This window comes from Artemia sp. Qi Xiang Cuo, chromosome 16 (genome assembly GCF_049724085.1).
Source record: "Artemia sp. Qi Xiang Cuo chromosome 16, ASM4972408v1, whole genome shotgun sequence".
Lineage (NCBI taxonomy): Eukaryota > Metazoa > Arthropoda > Branchiopoda > Anostraca > Artemiidae > Artemia > Artemia sp. Qi Xiang Cuo.
In genome coordinates this window covers 35899255-35905673 of record NC_142809.1, presented here as the reverse complement: position 1 = coordinate 35905673, position 6419 = coordinate 35899255, and the positions used below count along the sequence as shown (strand labels likewise).

Genomic DNA, 6419 nt, shown 5'->3' with positions numbered 1-6419 from the left:
AATACAAAACATTCAAAAACAACCGAAATTTGAAAAAAAAGGCCCTGTACAAAAAAGTAAAAACAGAGAAACCTCCTAAACAATAAGTAGTTGTAATTTTATAAAGAATATTATTATTATAGTTATATTTAAAATATTTAAATTACAAATAAAACTTAATTTAACTCGGACTATTTTTCCATTATTTAACTAACCCGTATATTATTCAAAAAGCTTATCTGCTTTAGACGCAGGTCAAAGAGAAGAGACACATATGTATCTTAGGAATGTGGAAAATACTTATACCTTTAAGATCCCGGAACAAGGACACGTTTTGTTAGTCTTGATTTTGTTACTATACTACATTATTTTTAACTTCCCACCTACGGGTGGTTATACACACTGTGACTATCTTGTTTACAATTCTTGTTCATGAAAAAAAATTTTTTCGCAATATTCTCAAAAAAAAATTAATATAAATATAAACTTTTAATGATTTTAAGAATATGTATTTTATTAGTGGTTGGATCTTCTAAAATTAATAATAATCTTTGATTTGCTCGTCTAATAAAGATATATTGGTCTTCTAACTTATTACTATGACCGTTGAATAGTAATTTAGAGACGTCGTACTTTTATTGTTATTTTAGGTACGTGCACTCAATTCAATATGTTTTATGGATTTGGATATAACTAAAATGGCGGATATTCCTCATCAATCAAATTTTAAATGGGAGTGCGCGTCTTGTCCGCCACCCCCCATTACTTTCGCAATTTTGTTGTGCCAACCCACCAAAAATATTCTAACAATTAATTTAAGGCAAATGAAACTAAATGGTAATGTCTTACGCGAAATAATCCCAACATTTTTTTTTTCAACTTGGAGTTGAAAAACTTGGAGTTGATAAACTTGTAGTTTAGCTTATAATATTTTGTTTTTGGAAAAATAAAAGAAACTTAAATGTATTAAGAGTACTCATAAAAAAATTTTTTTTTTCAACTTTTTTGAAACATATTTGTCAAATAAAAAAATTACTTTATAATATTTTTTTATAAAAAAAAAAAAAAATATTCTAAAATTTTAAATTTTATAAAATAAAATCAACTTTACTTTAATAATAGTAATCAACCAAAAGTTTTTAGTTTAAAATTGTATGAATCAAAATTGAAATAGTAACAACTTAAGTTATAAGTTTATTAAAGTAAAAAAAAAACAAAAATTATAATAAGTCTTTATTTTATTAAATCAATAAATTTTAATTTATTTATAGTAAAGATCAAAAAAATTTAATTATTGTATTAAAAGAATTGTCAAAATAAACGTCTTACTTTAACAAATTTTTTATATAAATCAAACCTAAACAATAATAAAATTTTTGTAGTTGTACATTAAAATAAATTTTACTTTATTTATATAAAATAAAAAAAATTTTTTTTTTTCATATTTTATATCAAAAAATTTCACCAACAAACCATTTCTTTCGTAATGAATGATCAACAACACACAACAAATCTAATAAAATTTTATTAGTGTATATATAAATTAATATTGACTTTATATATATTAATCATCAAACAATTTTTCAAAGTTGAGTGCACATCTTTTCCCCCTCCCAACATTAATTTTCGACTGTATTTATATAACATACGATTGACAATTATTCTTATAGATATATATAACATGAATAATTATTTTATTAAACTTATTAAAAATATTAATATTAAATTTATACTAGATGTGATTAAAAAGAATTAGACGATAAATAATAGGACGTAATCTAAATATGTATTTATGTATTGTTAACATTTTAAAACTATTTTCATTAAGTAATCTTCTGCACTCTATTTCTTATTTATAAATACTATGATAATTAAAAATTCAAATAACAGTTAAGTATGAAATCTACAATATCAAATCATAAAAAATTTTACCAAACATAAAATCTCAATTATTAGTTGCTACCATGCAGTACAAGGTAATATAAACCATACACTTATTCGATATTACCTATGTATTTATTCGGAGTAAGAAATAGGAAAACCCGAAGAACTCCGGTTTGTCATAAAATACACACCTACTACCGTCTAATACCATTATATAACAAATTTAAATCCGTAGTACAGCTATAAAAATAATTAAGAAACTCAGTTACTCATTATCGAGACTCTGTTAAGTTTAATATACTTATCTACTAATGTTATAAAGTTAAGATATAGGATATTTAAGGTAAAAAGAAAAAAACTTAACCTGAATAACCAGAAAAATATTACATATTCGATCTCAGAACCTCCGATCGAGACTTTTTTAGAAAAATATCATATAAGAGCTATTCAATTTGATTAACAAAGTCGAGTAATAAACATATGTTAAAACTTTGTTTAAATCAAAAAAAATAGTTATTTAAAGTTTTCTAAATATTATAACATAATGTATGTATCCCGAACATAGACTTCGACTTAAAATATTCCGAAAAAATATTAAGAAAGATCAACTAATTACGAATAACTAGAGCCAAACAGAAGTAAATTATTACTATTATCATTCTTGAAAAAAATTAGACAAATTTACTATTTATATAATTATATATTAAATAAAAAATACTACACTTAATTATAATACGTATACTCTTTTGGCTTTTTAATATATCTCTATGTATACATGATTAATATATTAAGATAACAGAATTATACCATAGCTAAGATTTAGACCCTTCACTAATTGTAAGTAAAGTTATGAATGAATATGTATTCTGGTTCTAGAATAGAATTCTGAATTCTAACTCCCAGGTCTAGAAATTTTTAAATAACGATTAGTTTAATCTCGGTATCTAATTTCTTTTTTAATTGAGATTAGGATGGGTCAAACATAATAAACATGTCAACTGAATTGAGTCAAAATAAGTTACTTCCCCCCACAATACCCATTAGCTGTTATCTAAACGTGGTGGAATGAAATATGGAATTAATTTCCATTCTTTTTTTTTGTCATATTAAAGACAATGAAAAAATTAACGAAAATAGTTATTTACCATTTTAAATTTTTTATATTAAAATTTCTAATAAAAAAGCTCACTAACAATTAACAACATGAGTCTTCACTGTAATTTTTCACACCGCTATTCTAGGTTTTATTACGATAATATTTTTAGTATCTGATATCCACTAATCGAAATTTTATAACGAACTAAATATTATATTTTGTATAATGGATAATAAACTCAAGTATTGAGCAAGACATTTTGAAACAACAAACTGTTTTTTAATAAAGGGTTAAATCATCCGGATATTTATTCTTTTCCCCCAAAAATTTTGAAGACTTATGAATCTCTATTATTAGAACATTGTTGTCTCCTTAATGGTACAAGGCTATTAATCGATTTTTTGCATCAGTTAATTGAGTTATACAAATAAAACTATATCATATTAATGAGTACCTATTATTGATTAGTGTCGAATACAATATAAAATCCCCTAATTTATTTTAATAAGTAAATTAAAAAATTTAATCTAGTATATTGACCTTTAACTTACATAAATTTACATACATAATTGATGGTTAGCTTAAATTGAAAATATAGACAAAAAATACAAATAGAATACAATTATTCAAGATACAACTAACCCTTAAATTGTAATCCTAGCAATGGAATATTTCGATATTGTTAGTTCTGCGGTTGTTGTTAGTACAGTTAGGTGATTTTTTGATGACGGAATTTTGTTTATCAAATCGAAAAAACTGCAAATATATTGAGACTCTATATTAAGTCTAAAACATACGATTGCGTCGTTCTAGCTTACGATAATCATTAGTCCTTTTGTTACATGTTAGTTATATAGAATCAAATAATTGAATAAATTTCTTAGTACAGTACTGTAGTATAAACTAATCCACAGTTAATGGTTAAGTAAATTATCCAAAGTTTCAGTTCTGAAATTCATTAATTGATTTATAGATATATTTCTGTGTTAATAGTACAATATTTAATTTCCATAATCTTAATAATTTTTTTATACATAGATCAACATTAATCAATAAAAGTATATTTTTGACAAAATGAGATAATACTATTCCTTCTAGGACAAAACATGGCATATCAAGTATTACGACATCGAGAGAGTTTAGTTTATTAACGCAATTAACAATTAACATCATTGACATAATAACATAACGTATATGTCTTAGAGCATTATTATCTGACACTGTTTTTGGTTTTCATTATTTAACAAGCTACATATATTGGCTACTCGTTAGTATAGTTTAGTCAGGAACATTGTTGGCAAAAGATAAAGTACATTTTGTTTAGTATAAAAATCTTTGTGGAGCCGCTTTTATTTAAAAAATGTGTTACTTTGAATTTCATTTCCTCTAGTTACAATAATGTTATAATTAGATCGATAATTTACATCAAATGTTTTTTAATACTACTTCATTTAGACTAAAATATTAGACTTTAGAATCAATTACAGAAATCTAGGTTTACAATCCTTCAGTATTAATAACTATTAAGATCATTAACACACTACTAACTTTTTCAGGACTTCGAACACCTCACGCTATATAATACAATATCTTCCAAAAGATATACAATGAAATTGACAGTTTAAAGATATGGTGATGATAAAAAAGGCAAAATAACTAGCTTTTAAATATATGTAAGATTAGTTATCTTTCAATTTCTTTTTATAAGATTATAATATATAACTACCCATGAAAATTATTTAACCATAAAATGATTTTAGATTCCAATTAATAGTAAGTTACACAGTATTTTAAGAAATGTTATAAATGTTTTAAATTACTGTTAATATTGTATTATTAATAAATAACACCATATTCGTGCTACTGTAATTATGAATACTTTCTACAAGTGAATTAAACTAATAATAATATAAAAAGATTTTTCTTTTCATGTTGTACTTTTATTAGCACACACAATACGTTTATTAGGCAATTTTCTAATGTTAAATAATAAAAAAAATTCAGGTTTGCTAACGATATTTCAGACTGTTATTCTTTGAGGCCTTTGCTTGCTATTATTTTAATCTATATTAAGAAACCATCTAGAATATGGTATAATTCTATGTATAGGTAAATAAGTCTTTACTATTTGGATTCGATTTATTAATAATTTTTTATTCAGTTAAGAGTGAAAAATCATTCATCGTCGAGATCACCGATGTTTTTTATTTTCATCAAATATACTAAATAATGATAGTGGAGGAAAATAATAATAACAGGAGTGTCCCGGTGTTTGTAGTATTTCGTGATGATGTGAGCTGATGATGACTTGTACCGCCAAAAACGGGCAGCCCTCTCGTGAAAAAAATTTCTGTTCCTCATCTCCCCCCCCCCCCTCTTTTTTTGAGTCTGGTAAATCCGTCCGTAGATAACAGATATAAAAGAGTCATAAGAAATAAATAGAACATTAACAGCGTAATCATGATAAGAAATATAAAGATAAAAAGAAATTAAAAAGAAAAGTATAAGTAGAAAAAGAAATGATAGCACTAAGGTAGAAAAGCAACAATGTTACAAATTAATTACACCTTACACCCATGGATATTATTATCAACACACTTTCTTAGTTTTAAATACCCCCGATCGAAGTATCAGGATATTTTTTCAAAATGATAATCTCATCCTTATTTGACACTTTACGGTCACTTGTGGGTTTTAACCATAACGTTTCAATCAGTGGTTTAGACATTTTTCAGTCCAAATCCAGTTTTTGATGCGAATAACTCACGTTTAGTTTTTGTTAGGCATTCATTGACAGACATTCTAGACCCTTTGAGTTGCTTCCTATTGTTCTAAACCTGCGACCGAACTCTAAGGTTTTGAAAATGTGTCATGACAGTCGGTCTTGGCAGATTTGACACTTTGCGTCCTATTATTCGGGCAGAGACCGTATCAGAGTCATCTAAAGGACTGCCCGGAAATTTCTGCTCACATAGTTCCGTAAGTTTGTTTTCTACGTTCTCCTTGATAACAGTGTTCGTTGTGACATCTTCTTTGAGGCTGAAAAATATCAGTTGGTTACCTAGCAACTCTTGTGCAAGGGTCTCATTGTGATTGTCTATTGTCCCTTTAATTTCACTGACTGACGCTTTCACAGCATTAGTAGCTAGATCGATACCGGAAACGGACTTCTCAAGGGATTTGAAACGCCGATCAAGTTCACAGAACTTGCCTTTCATCATTTTGTCAAGATCGAGCGACAGACTATCAGAAAGGTCTGGAAATTATATCTTTGAGGATAAAAAATACCCCAGCCCTCAGGGCAAGGGTTGTAAGTTGTGCCCTGGGGACATATCGGCTGTAATAATTAAAAGGGCGACATATGCCATTTTGGTCAAAAATAAGGTATGTATGTGTAGGTGGTAACCGTAGCACGGGGAATCGAATGGTGCAGTCAGAATTGTCTGATCTGGTACCATTA

At 26.5% G+C, this 6419-nt stretch overlaps 1 pseudogene; it reads right to left on the bottom strand.

Moving 5' to 3' along the window:
* The window catches only part of LOC148942845 (uncharacterized), a 9167-nt pseudogene extending 2987 nt beyond the window's left edge, over positions 1–6180 (bottom strand).
* Positions 6181–6419: the final 239 nt, after the last annotated feature.